At 46.0% G+C, this 16,390-nt stretch overlaps 1 protein-coding gene and 1 long non-coding RNA gene across 3 annotated transcripts in view; one reads left to right on the top strand and one right to left on the bottom strand.

Annotated features, from left to right (window-relative positions):
- LOC135905986 (uncharacterized) overlaps positions 1-16,160 on the bottom strand; it is a 157,783-nt gene extending 141,623 nt beyond the window's left edge. Inside the window, exon 1 of the long non-coding RNA XR_010565577.2 lies at positions 15,761-16,160. This is a non-coding gene — a long non-coding RNA (uncharacterized lncRNA). The remainder of the gene's footprint in view (positions 1-15,760) is intronic.
- The window catches only part of LOC135905985 (ATP-binding cassette sub-family C member 4-like), a 547,697-nt gene that overhangs the window by 395,887 nt on the left and 135,420 nt on the right, over positions 1-16,390 (top strand). The window lies entirely within an intron of this gene.

Below are 16,390 nucleotides of genomic sequence, written 5' to 3' on the forward strand. Positions count from 1 at the left end.
ATAATTCGAATTTATGGATAATTCGAACTGTACTATTTGGTCCGGCCAAGCACCTCAGAAGTCTATGTATAAAAAAGTCCGTTAATTCGAACGCGAGAAGGTTCCCTCACGGATAATTCGAACTACGCTCGCCTGGCACACGGCCAGAGAAACGCGCCTACCGCCTACACACATCGCTACATCGCCTCCGGAATGGAGAAAACGGCGAGAGAAGGCAAAATCGGAAAAAATCTAACCGGCGCGGGGTCAGCCAGAAGGCAGCGGCGGCTGCCACCTCTCCGTTCTACGTAACCTCTGAAACTTCTTGTCCGTTGCGAATCTCGGAGGCTTTGCAAATCTTATGCAGCTGCTATTGTTGTGCGGAGATAGCGCGGCAAGCACCAAAACACAGCCAATCAAGTGCGTTGCAGCTGCGCTTGCAATCAAGAACCAACGAATCGGGGCCTTCGCCACCTTCGCATGTTCAGCGTCTTTGTCTCGGAAGTCTTCATCGGTTGTGCACGTCTGTTTTCAGCTTAGGAGGTATCGGCCGTCGCGATTCATTGTGATAGTGTTAAGCCTCGGCTAACGTTCGTTTCGGTGGACATCGGTGGTGTGGCACAGTGGGACCCAGAGCTTCGACTTGAAGATGGCGTGTGCCCGCGGCACACGCCATCACTTTCTGACACGTCAAATTTCTGACATGCCCTACTGCTTCCAAATCGCAATGCTCTCCTTCACTTTCGTTAGTTCGAACTTTCGTTAATTCGAACTGAAGCGGCTTCCCCTTGCGGTTCGAATTAACGAGCTTTTACTGTATTACAGTCTCATCGTTTCACATGCTAGCCATTGTAATCCAGACTGGGGTACGACATCACAAACAAGCATACGAAGCCTAAAAACATTACAAAAGAAAACTGCCCGACATGTTTTTAACGCAGGGGTTGATGCACATACACTCGAGATATCTCGCGCTCTTAATTTTATCCCTATTGAATATATTTAAGATTATAACCTAGTCTTAAAACTCTGTTTCATGTAACGACAAAACTTTCATAAATATGTGCAATTTATTCAAATCAAAGGCAGCGGTATATGAATTCAGAAAACAGAGCCAATGGGTGTTACCTTTCACAAAAACTAATTACGGTTTCAGGAACTACCAGGTACGGAGAATATTAAAGATGATATAAGCTTCCCATACGGATCTAAACGCTGTTACGAGAAGGGACTGAAATCAAATTTAACAATAATGGTCCAATTTTATAAATTAAAGCATTTGCAAATTTTTTAGCATGTTTCAAATCTTTCGCTTTTCCATCGTTCCCCATTTCGTTTTCATGTGCTGCTGAGCATTGCGATGACATTCTGAGTAAAATTGTTGATATTATTTTTAACGTGTAGTTTTTGCAGGCGTTGCTTATCATTTGTGCATGATGATCCCTCTGTCTTTTTTTTATATATAGATGTATGTCGAAATGTGCAGTTCCAAATATGTATAGATGATGGGTTGGTGTAGATACATATGTGATTATACATATATATATATATATATATATATATATATATATATATATATATATATATATATATATATATATAAGTAATGTATGTTCTGATTCGATTATGGATGTATTTATATTATGAATTCGTTTTGTACATATGTAACACATTCTATTTGTGAATATGCTGCAACTGTTTGTCAAAGCAAGGGGGCAGGAACCTTGTCAAGCTGTGATTGTGCAGGTTTTTGTTGCAGTCCTTTCATTTTCTTTTGCTGTATAAAGGAAAATGCGAAGCAAAGTTGAAAGTGGCAATTGAACGACGGGTGAGAAGTGTAGAAACCAAATGGTCATTGGCGGAAGCAAAGCATATCACTTGGAGGACAAAAATGGGTCACGTGATGGTGAAACGTTAGCACAACCTGAAGCCCATGTTCTTTTATAGTCATTCGGACGAGTGGCGTGGTGCACTGCTAGCCTTGGTTAAGCCGTGAAGCCGCTGCATAGTGGAACTGGGCCCAGCGTGATACTATTCGCATCCTACGCACTGAGTGCCATTGTTTGACTAAGCGGCCTGGTAACGACGAGAAACGCCGTCCGGTATGAGGTTCGGGAGGAACCAGGAGGCGGCGCGTTGCTGTCCGCTGTTCGCAAATGAAGGTTCGTAGTAAACTTGCTTTCCAATTGCAGGTTGCATCGACCATCTGAGGCCGGGGTTTTCTTACGCGTGCCACGTGACATGAGGGCCAGCATGGGAATGAGAGTTGGATTACGTTGTTGCAGTGATGATGCAGCTACCGTGATAAACTCGAGCGTATAGCCAGCAGCGCAAGTTGGTAGACAACTTGGTTCACATAAATCCACTTGGGTCGGCTTAGGTTCTTGTCTTGGTAATATTGTCATGCCGTGCATACATGCATGTCATGAATTTATGCCATGATCGTCATGCATGTCGTGACATTTCATTCATGTCACGCATGCATGCCGGGACACGAATATCTAGAATATATCCAGCTAAGTAATGTATGTCTTGTCACTCAATTCACTAATTTCATGTCATATAATTTAGGACAATTATGTCGTGACAGGTGTATCATGTCATTCATGTCATCACATAATTGTCATTCTTGTCAGGTACATTTTTAACAAATTATGCATCAGGATATCGAAGACATGAGATGGGATGCATTGCATTATGAGCTTGTCATAAATGGCTATTATGACATGAGGTGATAGCATTTCGGTCATTTCAATACTTGGATCTGTATTAGGATACGTGGTGGCGTGAAACAGTGGCAGGGCACCGGGCTTCTAATTGGGGTCCTCCTCGAGACCACTATACTTTCAGGCTTAAAGTTGCGCCTGACACCGCCTAAAACAATTGCCGAGAGCCTGTGGGGCTACGAAATGGCACTTTCTCCCCAGCGGCTACGCATCACCTCACCAATGTGGCGGTGAGATCTGCGAGGCGGCAGAGTGTGCTAAGAATCTCTTGATCCGGACAGGCCACCACATTAAACAACCTGGTAAAGTTTAATACGTGAACCCTGTCGAGTTAGGCTAGCATTGTCTTGGATAATATTCGCCTCAGTGATGTTAGAATTATTGGTGAGGCATATACAGTGATGGCTAACGGCTACGTCAGCTGCTACAAGGATCTTCCAGATTAGGAAGAATACGAAGTAGGACTCCAAATTTACAAGTACATAGCGGGCAACAATAATGAGAGGGTAGCAGTCAGCGCAATAAAAATAACTAGGGTATATATATTAAAGGTAGTACAAGCCTATGTTGCAACCTCCAGTCAGGATCATAAAGAAACGCAACAGTTTCAGGACGATGTAGAACTAGCAAAGAGAAAAATTGAAATTCCGTATACTGTAGTCGTTGGCGGCTTCAGTCTTAAAGTAGGCTAAAAGGCTGAGGAACAGATTAGTGGCCACTACGACATCGTTTCTAGGAACACTACAGGAGAGATGTTCTTAGACTTCGCGGACAGATATATACTCCGAATAATGAATAACTTCTTCAGGATGTGCAGTAACAGGAGGTGGACCTCTAAAAGCACTTTCCTTAGGGCATCGGCGGAGAATACTTCATGTTCTATGCCGATCCCAGCATAGTAGAGGATTTAGAATCGTTCGGTAAGGGGAAGGGCAGTGACCATAGGTTACTGAAGTCTAGGATTTCTTCCAGTTTGAAGAAATGAATAATAAAATTAATCATGAGGAAACAGGTCAACTGGGACGCAGGAAAGGCCGAAACCTCGTAAATAAATACGCAGCTTTAGAACAGGAAGGTGAAGATAGCATTGTTAATGAAATACACCGTAAGTAGGTTCATTTCAGAAGCAGATATTTAAGTGGAAGGTAAGGCACCAAGACCACCAGTACGTAAGCTCTCCAAAGTAACCATGGACCTAATAAAGAAACGAAAAGTCATATAAATGTAAAACTCAAGCGATCACATAGAACTTGTTCAACTGTTAGAATTGCTGAACAAGGAGACAGTTAGTGACATTCGAAATTATAACGTGGGACATATTGACGAAGAAGTAGAAAGGGCCACAGCACGAATTAAGTGACCAGTAAACTTAGCATCTGAGAAGGCAAAGTGTACGCACTGAAAGATAGTAGGGTAATATCATCAGCAATTTCGACGATGTATTAAAGGCAGCAGAGGAATTCCGTAGTGACATGTATTGTATCCAGAGCAGCCATGCTACCTTCGTTCGAATTAGTGATTAACAGGACCCAGAGGCGGCTTCTATAACTAGCGATGCAGTTGGGAGGGTCCTAGAAGATATCACCCGGGGAATAACGGCAAGACAACATAGAATAACAGTAAATTTAGTCAAGTAGTACAACTCGTCCCGTCGTTTAGCGCTGTTTTTATTGCTCGTAATCATGAACCAACCAGCCCAAATGCGGACTCTTTTGCCGTGTACTTAGATTTAGGTGCACGTTAAAGATCCCCAGGTGGTCGAAATTTCCGGAGTCCTCCACTACGGCGTGCCTCATAATCAGAAAGTGGTTTTGGCACGTTAAACCCCATAATTTTTTAGATTTTTGATGGTGAGAGGATACGGAGGTTGCAACGTTTTGTAGGCTATCTCTTGACGGAGATTAAATAGTGTCAGCATTTGATAAACGAGCTATTTCATGCCGTAAGGCACACCTGTCGTTAGATGCCGCTGATTATAATACTTCATCCCGATTTCTCCCTCACCAGCAGGTTAAATTTAGCAAGCTGACTGTGCTTTCGAATAAGGATATAGCGGTCCGAAAAAAAACTGCACATGATGCAAGTTGCAGAAGCTGACACAACAACTCATAAAGCAAGCAACGAGTTTCCCTGTATGTTCTATGTACTACGCAGGTAAACAGCCGTGGTACACGCTAGGTAACATTTACCATCAGATCACTACATTCGTATTGCACCAAACGCTGAAGAAATGAAACATTCGCAGTCACCATCATCGCTAAATATCGCCAATCAAAGCAAACAGCACAGAGAGCTTCGATTACATCTATCCCCACAGTGCGCGGAATCAGCATAATTCTCTAGACTGTGAAGTTATACGCTTAACGATCACGCTGATTCATGAAATAGCTAAATTCGAAGGTGAAAAAAGCAGCTGTCGTGTCCATGGTGAATTTGATTTAAACAGCTTCAATCCAATGGCCTTTGCGTCATTGCCGACTTCCTTGGGAATGTAGTTGTCAAAAAGGGCTTCAGTTGGTAGTGAATTCAGCAAGTTGAGGAACGGCAAGAAGGCCGAAGCTTGCAGATGGCCTCAGGAAAATAAAATGACTTTCATAGCAGCATGGTCAGGGGTCTGTGCGATAGTTTCAGCGTCCATCAAAAATCTCCCAAAAATATGAAGAGGTCGACAAAAATGTGAGCATCTAGGGAAAGGTGAAAGCGATGGAAATCTCGGGCAGCACAAATTTAAATATAACATGAGGATCAAAAACCATAACGTACGTTGGCAGGAAGGCAAAATTTTGGGCAAATGCGCTGTTGAAAGAGTTCTGCTGAAACCCGATGGTACCGAATAAGCCAAGAATGTCGGCAAGTGTTGGAGAGAGGTTCAGTAGGCCCTATCGCCAACGCCAGCACCGGACAATTATCGGCTGACTACACATATAAGCGAGATGCTTTGTCCTGAGTCTTACGGGGTGTGTCCTTACAGGGCGATGAACGGGTCTGAAATTTGGGACACGGACTTCATGCCATTGGTCACAATGCACACTACGGTGTCATTATTGAAAGGCTTTTACCAATTTTCACGCAATGACCTCCCGAACAAATCATCTCACGTGCCGACTGTCACCTTCCTCGACCTGCCAACGTTCCTGAATAATGTCCTAGACAGTCTCATAACTCTTGAATGGAGGTAAGTGTGAGGAGTGGTGCGCGGGGCCTTTCAGTACGCGGGCAGCATTCTTGACGTTCGATACCTGCTAGTGTACATTTAGGCTATATTAAATAGGCAAAACGGCAGCATGATAGAAACTATAGAGAACCGACAAATCTTGCATGTATCACTGCGGAACGACTTTAAATAGTGGTCATCTTTCACGCACGTGAATAGTCGTTAAAGGGCGGCGCTTTGACAAACAATGCGATTTGCGCATATGTTATCCCCAAAGGTGTACCTGGCCCGGCGACCACTAAATATGAGGTGACATTGTGAGCAGCTTCGGCCATAGCATGTAAATAATAATAATAATAATAATAATAATAATAATAATAATAATAATAATAATAATAATAATAATAATAATAATAATAATAATAATTATTATTATTATTATTATTGCCATCTTACAATTATCGTACATCAGAAGGCAGGCCCGTCAAAGCCAACGAAGTGGCTTGCGTGACTTGGCCCGGCATGTCGGCAAACAAAGTCAAAATGGCAACATGTACAGAAATGACAAGCTCGTGAAGTTCATCACACAAAACGAAACAGAAAATCAGCTGAAATCAGTGACAAAAGAAATACAAGAAACAAGAAAAGAGAAATGTAGTATTATACATATTGTTACGTCCAAGCGCGTCAAAGGGACGCGGGGATCAAGAAGAGAAGGGAAGAGGAGAACGAAGACTGTGCAGCGGCCATTCCTGTTCTTCGTAGCCTGCCGTTCCTGCTCTCGCACGCCTCAATAAACCCCTTTTCCCCGTACTTGTAACAAATTGGTGGAGGTGCGGGGTACACCTCGTAACCACGGAGCCTACGCTGCTACAACTTCGCCGAAGCCGTCGACTTGCCGGACTTCCGCCACCCTCACCTGCCATGCCTGAATACGCCTGCCAGATTCCCGAAGGATCTGACGCGGCTTCAAGGCCAACACCTGGTGTTCCGTGGCAGTACTACCGGGTGCCACTCACTTTCGGAGGAAAAGCCGGAGAAGATGTCGACGAGTGGCTCACGAACTACCGAAGGGTGAGCCGATCTAACGGTTGGAACTCGACCGCACAATTGTCCAACGTAGTGTTTTCCCTCACCGACACAGCGCTCGTCTGGTATGAGAATCACGAAGACACGCTCACTTCGTGGGAGCTTTTCGTCGAGGAGATCAGAGCGTGTTTTGGAGACTCTAGCGCAAAAAAAGAAACGCGCTGAACAGACGCTTTCGCAAAGAGCTCAGATTCCCGGCGAGACATGTACGACTTATATTGAAGAAGTGCTGAAACTGTGTAAAATAGTCAACTCTCAAATGTCTGAAGATGACAAAGTTGGACATTTGTTAAAAGGAATAGCCGAAGACGTCTACAATTTTTTGATCGGGAAGGAAAGTTTGGATTCCGTGTCTGACGTCATTCGCCACTGCAGGACCTTTGAGACGCTGAAGATGCGACGGATAATACCGAAGTTTGGTCGCCTGGCTAATGTCACGACGGTGGCAAGTGTAGACCCGAGCTCGTGTGTTGACCTTCCATCCACTATACGGCAGATTGTTCGCGAAGAGTTGCTCCATCAAGAAGAGATGTACCGTTGCACACCCGGCATCACTGGCGCGTACTCACCACACGAGACGAGAAACACGGCCGTTTCGACATCATGGCAACCCACGGTGAACTCAGCGACCATCGAGTATAGGTCTACCCCACAAACGAGAGGGATCATGAGCTATCAAGGTCATGACTACGACCAACGCCCACGCCACACGCACGCCTCCCAGCGGCCGATGCCTAGCCATGATGAATGTCACCCACCTGTTGTCTATGCAGTCGACAGCAACATGCGCGACTACATGGAAGAACATCGCAATTTGAGGCATCTGCCGGTGTGTTTCCAATGCGGTGTCGCGGGCCACATAGCGCGGTTTTGCAATCGTCGCCCAACAACGTGGAATGGTCGATCCGGATATTCAAAAAGGCCCACACCTCCTACGAGGACTACTCAACAGCCGTACACCACCTCTTGGTCAGCTGGCGTCCCTCCCGGCAACGATTACTGGCAGAGAAGCTTCCGGAGCCGCTCGCCGGCATCTGACAGGAGTTTGACACCACCGCCAACTTCTCGTGCGCCACGTTTACGTCAATCTCCATCGCCAGTGCGCCGCTCCGCCTCGCCTTCACAACCAGAAAACTAGCTAGCGCGGCCGATGGGGGTGAGGTCGCTCGACACGTGCTATCGACAGAAATGCCCCCTGCAGTTGCTATGATTAAGAACAAAGTGCATGTACTTGTTGATGGTGTTTCTACAATGGCTTTAGTGGATACCGGAGCAACTGTATCCGTAATGAGTCTCGGTTTTAAAGGTCGGTTGGGGCGTAAAGTTGTATTTCGGTGGGACCAGGCTGCAACGTTTTGTGGAGTGAGCGACGAGTCGTTGCGCCCTGTTTGTGTGTGCACTGCTGACGTATCCTTGGCTGGTGGAGTTTTCGCGACAGAGTTTGTAGTTATTCCCCGATCGACGCACGAAGTGATTTTGGGCATCGACTTTTTGCGACAGTGTGGTGCGACCGTCGATTGTCGCACGGGGGAAGTTTGCGTCGATGGCCATGTTTCGTCCGGGCTCTTAGAGGAGACTTGCAGTCAAGGTGAACTTTGTGTATCTGCAGATACTGTTGTGCCTGCGTCCACCTCTGTGTGCGTGCCGGTTGTGTGTCGCGGTGAAGTTCCAGACAGTTTCGATGCCTCCGTAGAGCCAATGCTTCTAAATTGTATGAAGAAGAACGTTTTTGTCCCTCATTGTGTAGTTTCTATTGGCAACGGGCGTGCTGGCTTGTGGACGGCCAACTGCTCAGCAGAACCTGTCCTGCTTCCAGACGGCTTGAAACTCGCCTACTTTACAGAATACACGTCTTCGTCCGTAGCCGTACTAACAGATCCACCGTGTGAACCTGCTGACCTTCGCCACGTTTCAGACAAAAAGCTTCTGTCTATGATAAACAAGTCACTCAGCACAAGGGAGCGCCATACCTTGGTGGATACGCTTTCTAAGCATCTGTCAGTGTTTGACTTTGCGCAGCCGGACAAAGCGTTCTCGATTCCCGAGTCACGAACACGCCATACTATCGATACGGGATCAGCGCGCCCGATCAGGCAAAAGCCTTATCGCGTGTCGCCTAACGAGCGGAAGATAATCGGGGAACAAGTGAGTGACATGATGAAAAATGGAATAATACAAGAGTCCTCGAGTCCTTGGGCAGCTCCGGTCATACTTGTCAGAAAGAAAGACGGTAGCTGGAGATTTTGCGTCGATTATCGAAGATTAAACGCCGTAACTAAGAAGGATGTCTACCCCCTGCCCCGGATTGATGATGCAATTGATTGCCTGCATTCGGCCTCTTATTTTTCTTCAGTGGACCTGCGCTCAGGATATTGGCAAATCCCGATACACCCGGCAGACAAGGAGAAAACAGCCTTCATAACCCCGGATGGATTATTCGAATTCAATGTGATGCCATTTGGGTTGTGCAACGCTCCAGCAACCTTTGAAAGGTTCATGGACACAATTCTGCGTGGGTTAAAGTGGAACATCTGTATGTGCTATCTTGACGACGTTGTTATATTCGGGCGCACATTCAATGAGCACAATACGCGCCTGGATATTGTCCTCGACTGCATCAAAAACGCTGGCCTGGTTCTGAACTCCAAGAAATGTAACTTTGGTGACCGCCAAACCCTTGTGCTGGGTCATCTTGTTGACAAAGACGGTATCCGGCCTGATCCCCTCAAGACGGCAGCTGTCGAGGCATTCAGTGCACCGCAGTCAGTGAAGCAACTTCGTAGTTTTATGGGTCTTTGCTCTTACTTTCGCCGATTTATTCCTGGTTTTGCTGACGTCGCTTATCCTCTGACAAATCTGCTACATAAAGACGCCCGGTTTGAGTGGACACCCGAGTGCGATTCTGCATTTCGTCAGTTGAAGTTCCTGCTGACCTCCCGACCTATCCTTCGCCACTTCAATCCTACTGCGCCGACAGAAATCCACACAGATGCTAGTGGCGTTGGTCTGGGTGCCGTATTGGTCCAACGCTATGACGACCGTCAGAACGTGATTGCTTATGCAAGCCGCTCATTAAGCAAACCTGAACGGAATTACACGGTGACAGAGCAAGAATGCCTCGCTGTAATCTTTGCGGTTCAGCGATTTCGCTCGTACTTGTACGGACGCCCATTCCAAGTCGTCACAGACCACCATTCCCTGTGCTGGCTCGTCAACCTTCGCGACCCTTGTGGTCGCCTTGCGCGCTGGGCTTTGAGGTTACAGGAATATAACTTCACTGTTTCCTACAAGAGTGGCCGAAAACACGCTGACGCAGACTGCCTTTCCCGTATGCCGCTTGCCACGACGGACTGCGACGCAGACGATTTTGATCATCTCGTCGCTTCTGTGACACCCGCTTTTCCAGATATCGATGCGTTCAAAACGGAACAACGGAGAGACATTAAATTGGAGCCACTCTTTACTTCTGCCCATTCGAGTGCAACAAGCAGCTACTGTGTACGTGACGGGCTCCTGTACAAAAGGAACTACTCAAGCACGGGTGCACGCTTCCTTCTAGTGGTGCCGGAGCGTCTCCGGCCAGCAATCCTTCAGGCTATGCACGATGACCCTACCTCCGGGCACTTAGGCACTGTGCGCACACTTTATCGCATTCAAGAACGCTTTTACTGGCCCCGGATGCGACATTCGGTTGAGTTTTATGTCGCCAGCTGCATACAGTGCCAACGTCGGAAACGCCCAACCACTGCCCCATCTGGTCTCCTTCAACCTGTGCCGCCTTCCAGCTCACCCTTTCGGCAAGTTGGAATTGATCTGTTAGGCCCTTTTCCAAAGTCATCTAAGGGGAACCGCTGGATAATTGTCTGCGCCGACTATTTCACACGCTATTGCGAGACGGCGGCTATACCATCAGCAACTGCCACCGAAGTGTCGCTTTTCTTACTTCACGCTATTGTTCTACGACATGGACCACCTGGTGTTATCATAAGCGACCGGGGACGTCAATTCACGGCGGATATAGTGGAAGAGCTTGTGCGTTTGTGTAACTCGCACCTCAGGCACTCGACGCCGTATCATCCGCAAACAAATGGCCTCACTGAGCGCACTAATCGAACGATCACAAATATGCTTTCCATGTATGTTGCGTCCGATCACAAGAATTGGGATGAAGTTCTACCGTTTATTACTTACGCATACAACACCGCCAAGCACGAGACAACCGGCTACAGCCCCTTCTTCCTTCTATATGCTCGGCCGCCCCAGTATACGCTCGACACTGTCCTCCCTTTTTACCACCACGACAATCCTACGGTCGCCGATACGCTGTGCCTCGCTGAAGAGGCTCGGAGACTTGCGCGTCTTCGGACTTTGGCATCACAAGAAAACTCCAAAGCCCGCTACGACGCACGACATCGGCCTGTTACATATAACCCTGGTGATCTCGTTTGGCTGTGGACTCCCACAAGGAAGCGCGGTTTGTGTCAAAAGCTGCTGGCAAACTACGATGGACCGTATGTATGTTGTCATCGACAAAGTCAGCGAAGTGAACTATACTCTCGCGCGCCTCACGAACACTGGTAGACGTTCTGCTAGGACACAAGTCGCGCATGTCGCACGGTTGAAATCATGTACGCCACGACAAGCTAGTTGACTCGCCCAGGGGGCTTTGTCTGCGAGGGGAGGTATGTTACGTCCAAGCGCGTCAAAGGGACGCGGGGATCAAGAAGAGAAGGGAAGAGGAGAACGAAGACTGTGCAGCGGCCATTCCTGTTCTTCGTAGCCTGCCGTTCCTGCTCTCGCACGCCTCAATAAACCCCTTTTCCCCGTACTTGTAACAATATCTTACAGTGCCTTCAACATTTTTTTCAAGTTTCGTTTCGAAGTTGCAGTAAATATATGATCAGGAAGGTCATTGAATATTCTTGGGACATAAGCATACCTACTAGCCTTACCAAATCTTGTGTTGCAGTGTGGTATTACAAAGCGCAATGTTTTCCGCAGTGCACGGGGAGCAACATATTCTTGTTTGAAATCAGGGTTCCAAAAATGTCTTGCCACAACCGTTTGAGTGAACAAAGTTTTAAATGACGGAATACCCAGATGTACAAATAAGTTCACATTGTCGGCCGAGGAAGAGTTATAAACAATGGACTTCAACATATTTTTTAGAATACTGTCAATTCGACAAAGCCATCGAGATGAGCAAAACCCGAACAATGTAATGCCATAACGTAACACACTGTATGCTAAGGCGTGCATGATAGCGATTTTTACAGGCATCGGAACAATGGATTTAATATTAAAAAGCAGCGAGGAAACACTTCTGAGCCTGCCGCAAAGATACGTCATGTGATCATTCCATGAGAGGTCACTGTCAAAGAAAACGCCAAGGTATTTAATGGAGTTAACATATTCTACAGGGGCACACTGACACGATTGGCAAGTACGACAGTGTAGAAACAAGGGTAAATTTGTAACCGTTGCTTTAAGTGGATTTCTAAAACATAACAGTTTTGTTTTTTCTTTGTTTATTGACAAACAGTTGTTAGCAAACCAGGTCACTGCGTCGTACACACTCTCTTGAAGTAATGCAATTGCTTTTGAGTAACAGATATGTTTAGTTAAAAGGACAGTGTCATCTGCATACTGAAATATCATACACTTCGAAACAGCTGAAGAAAAGTCATTTATAAATATGTTAAAGAGAAGAGGAGACAATATAGAGCCCTGAGGCACTCCAGCTTTCAAGGGTAGTTTGTTATTTATGAATAACTCGTTGTCTAAAGATATCACCTGCAAGCGGCCGGACAAATAGTTTTTTAGGAACTCGTAAAATGGACCCCTGAAGCCGAGCAGGTATAGTTTTTCAAGCAGGAGTTCGTGGTTCACAGTATCAAAGGCTTTAGAAGTATCGAGAAACAATGCGCATGCAAACATGTTGTGTTCTAAAGCTGTGTTCAATTCATCCGAAAATTCCTCGAGCAGAGCAATGGTGCCCCGTCCCGCGACAAAGCCGAACTGACGACTCAAGATAACCGAAAACTTATCTAGAAATGACGTCATAGTTCCTAAGAGAAATTTTTCTATTATTTGTGACATGATAGGCAAGATTGAAATAGGTCGGTAACTGTCCACAATAGCTTTCTTTCCTCCTTTAAATAATGGAGCTGCAATAGCCGTTTTTAATTCTGCCGGCATTGTAGCCGTCTCTAGGAATCCATTAAGTATGACAAGAAGAATACGCGATAGTGCGTTGAAGTTTCGTTGGAGCAAAGATGCCGATATACCGTCTATACCAGCTGGCTTATGTCGCCTAAACCCAGCAACTATTCTTGCGAGTGTGTCGAATGTTATCGTTGGTAAGAACGCAGAAGCCGATAAGATTTTTTCTTTTCCAGAGCGGCCAGCTGGCACCATTGAAGTTGCTCCCGAAACGCGCGCGAAATGTTGATTGAAGATTGCGGCTGTCTGTGCAAGATCACATGGGAAAGTGTCAGCTAGCTTTGAATTATTAGTGTCTTTCGCGAGTAGGTGGTTTATCAGTGACCACGTCTTTGCCGGATTTCGAACGGATAATTGAAACTGACGTTGAAAGTAGCGGCGTTTTGCGCATCGTATAAGGGCGACGACTTTATTCCTTGCGCTTCTGTAGCTAGCGCGAAGCTCAGCATTGTTAGGAGTTCGTTTAAGCCGTTTCCACAGCAAGTCTCGGTAGGCGATTGCATTCATTATATCCACGGTAAGCCAGTTATGATTTCTTCTCTGTTTAGTTAGAACAATTCGAGTGCAGGCTTCTTGAAAGCTGCGTATTTTCGAACTAAATTGTTCATAAATAAACACTGGCACTCCGGAAACAATCAGTGAAGACCAGTCGAACCTGCCAATCATTTCATCCAATTTGCGTTGATCAACAACGATAACGCGCGTCCGCCTATCTGAGCTATTTACTTTCCAACGTTGGGGTGTGTTAAAAAGACGCCTCAAGCTGAAACGACAGACAGTGAAATAGTGGTCTGCTAAGCGTTGCGTAATCACGCATGAATGCAGATCATGATTAGGCGCCCGTGCGGCGATGTGGTCTAAACAAGAATGCGTTATTCGGCCATTCACAATTTCTTCACGTGTGAAGGTGGTGACCATGCTTTCGAGGCCAAAAGCAGAAAGGGCAGATAAATAGTCTGACATTTGAGCTTTGCCCGGGCATAATACGTCAATATTTATATGAGCGGTGAGGCAAAACACCTCCTCATAACTGAAACGCTTCAAAACAGTCTCTAATTCTATTATAAAGCGACTAACGCTGTTTGCAGGAGGCCGATAGATCGCTAACAAAGTAAGAGTGGTCTGAAGAAAGCTTACATTTAAACACAGGCATTCAGCATGAGCCAGATCTACATCAATGCATGATACTGTGTACTTTTCATTCACAAAAACTGCAATTCCACCCCCTCGACGGTGTAAACGAGTGATAAATTTTTCACTGTAACCTTTTATGGCAAAAAAACTGTGTGCTTGATTCGGGAATATTTATTTCGGTTAGCACAAATACATCTACAAAATTTCTGGCATCTTCTGCAATATGTTTAAACTCATCCCAGTATTTACGTAGACTGCGAATATTTATATTGACCAAAGTAAAGTCTGATCCGGAATTCGCACCGAAGCTGTCCTTAAAAGCTCGAAAGCTCGGAAAATCAAGCAAAACAGACGGATACATATTCATTGGATTTTTTCAACATCCATTTCATTGGTAATGCGAATGAGTGGAGAGACTTCGTCCTTCTTAGCGAAGATTTTGCCTGCTCTCACTCACACGAACTTGTACTTGCGTAGCTTGCCTGCGGCCCGGGCAAGCCAGAACAGATGCCGATTTGCCTTGGTTAGATTGTCATTAAAGTAGAGCTTCGGAAGTACTTTGGATTCACAGAGCTGTCGAACCTTTCCACGAGCCCTCATCCAGTTTTCTTTCATGTTTACCGTTGAGAAACGAACCAAGACTATAGGGACAGTGTCTGTTTTGCCAGAAAGTCGGTGGACAGCAACGACGTCAGTATCAACAGAAAATTCGGGTAAATCAATTTTATCAGCCAGATCATGCAGTATTTTTTTCAAGTCTTCCTTATCAGCAACCGGCAAGCCACGAATTTCCAAATTTGCCTTTCTGCTATGCTGTTCAGATTCATTTTGATCGTGCTGCAATCGTTGCAGAATCTCAGCCTGAACACGGACAGTCTCATTTCACTTCTGAATTTCTCTGTCTCTGGTCCTGGCTGCTTCTTCAGACAACTTGAGCTGTTCACGTGTAGTCTCCTACTGCTTTGACAAGAAAGTGACGGCGTCTTCAAGGTCAGAGACGGTCTTCGACAGCTTTAAGAATTCGGCTTTCAGAAACAAGAGCGAGTCAACCTTAGAATGCAGTGCCGGTAGTACTTCTAAGCTTTTTTTTTACGTCCTTGATTTCCGCAACAAGAGCAAAAATAGCGTCGTTATTGCCTGCCGCCTGCGCTGAATCCGACTGGGATGAAGAAGGTTGCTTTTTGTTCGCTCTGCAGGCCTTGCATACCCAACCCTCACGTTTCGCCTGTCCCATAGTGTTAAAGGTATTAGGGGCAATACCCGAGCAAGTCTGTCCGAGATGATATGAATATTTGCATTCACAACACGCCATAATACGCCCATCACTAGGCAGACTTTTTTGACAGGCAATACAAAGGCTGTCTTCGGACATCGCGACACGTTATAAGAGCAACGCTTGGCAGTCGGCAGCACTTCACATACAATGAGAAGCAAAAGATTACAAAGGAAAATATACCTGTGGAAGTACAAGCGATCAGTTTAACAGGCCACTGTATCGCTGCCGACTGCGAAGCGGTCTGGGTTGAGTGGGCGTTTTATGCTGAAACGCCGGGTCAGCGTTGCCAGAAGAGCAGGATCCAGGCGATGAAATCAGCCGAACAGTGTCGGTAGGCGTCGATGGGCGCACTTCTGCCAATCCAGCGGGAAAACCTTCAGCAGGCCAGGTGATCTGTGGAAGTACAGGCGATCAGTTTAACAGGCCACTGTATCGCTGCCGACTGCGAAGCGGTCTGGGTTGAGTGGGCGTTTTATGCTGAAACGCCGGGTCAGCGTTGCCAGAAGAGCAGGATCCAGGCGATGAAATCAGCTGAGCAGTGTCGGTAGGCGTCGATGGGCGCACTTCTGCCAATCCAGCGGGAAAACCTTCAGCAGGCCAGGTGATCTGTGGAAGTACAGGCGATCAGTTTAACAGGCCACTCTATCGCTGCCGACTGCCGACTGAATAATAATAATAATAATAATAATAATAATAATAATAATAATAATAATAATAATAATAATAATAATAATAATAATCTTGGTTATGCCCACTGCGCGGCAAAAACCTCTTCTATACTTCTCCAACTACACCGATCATGTACTAATT

This window comes from Dermacentor albipictus, chromosome 1, assembly GCF_038994185.2.
Source record: "Dermacentor albipictus isolate Rhodes 1998 colony chromosome 1, USDA_Dalb.pri_finalv2, whole genome shotgun sequence".
NCBI classification, from domain to species: domain Eukaryota; kingdom Metazoa; phylum Arthropoda; class Arachnida; order Ixodida; family Ixodidae; genus Dermacentor; species Dermacentor albipictus.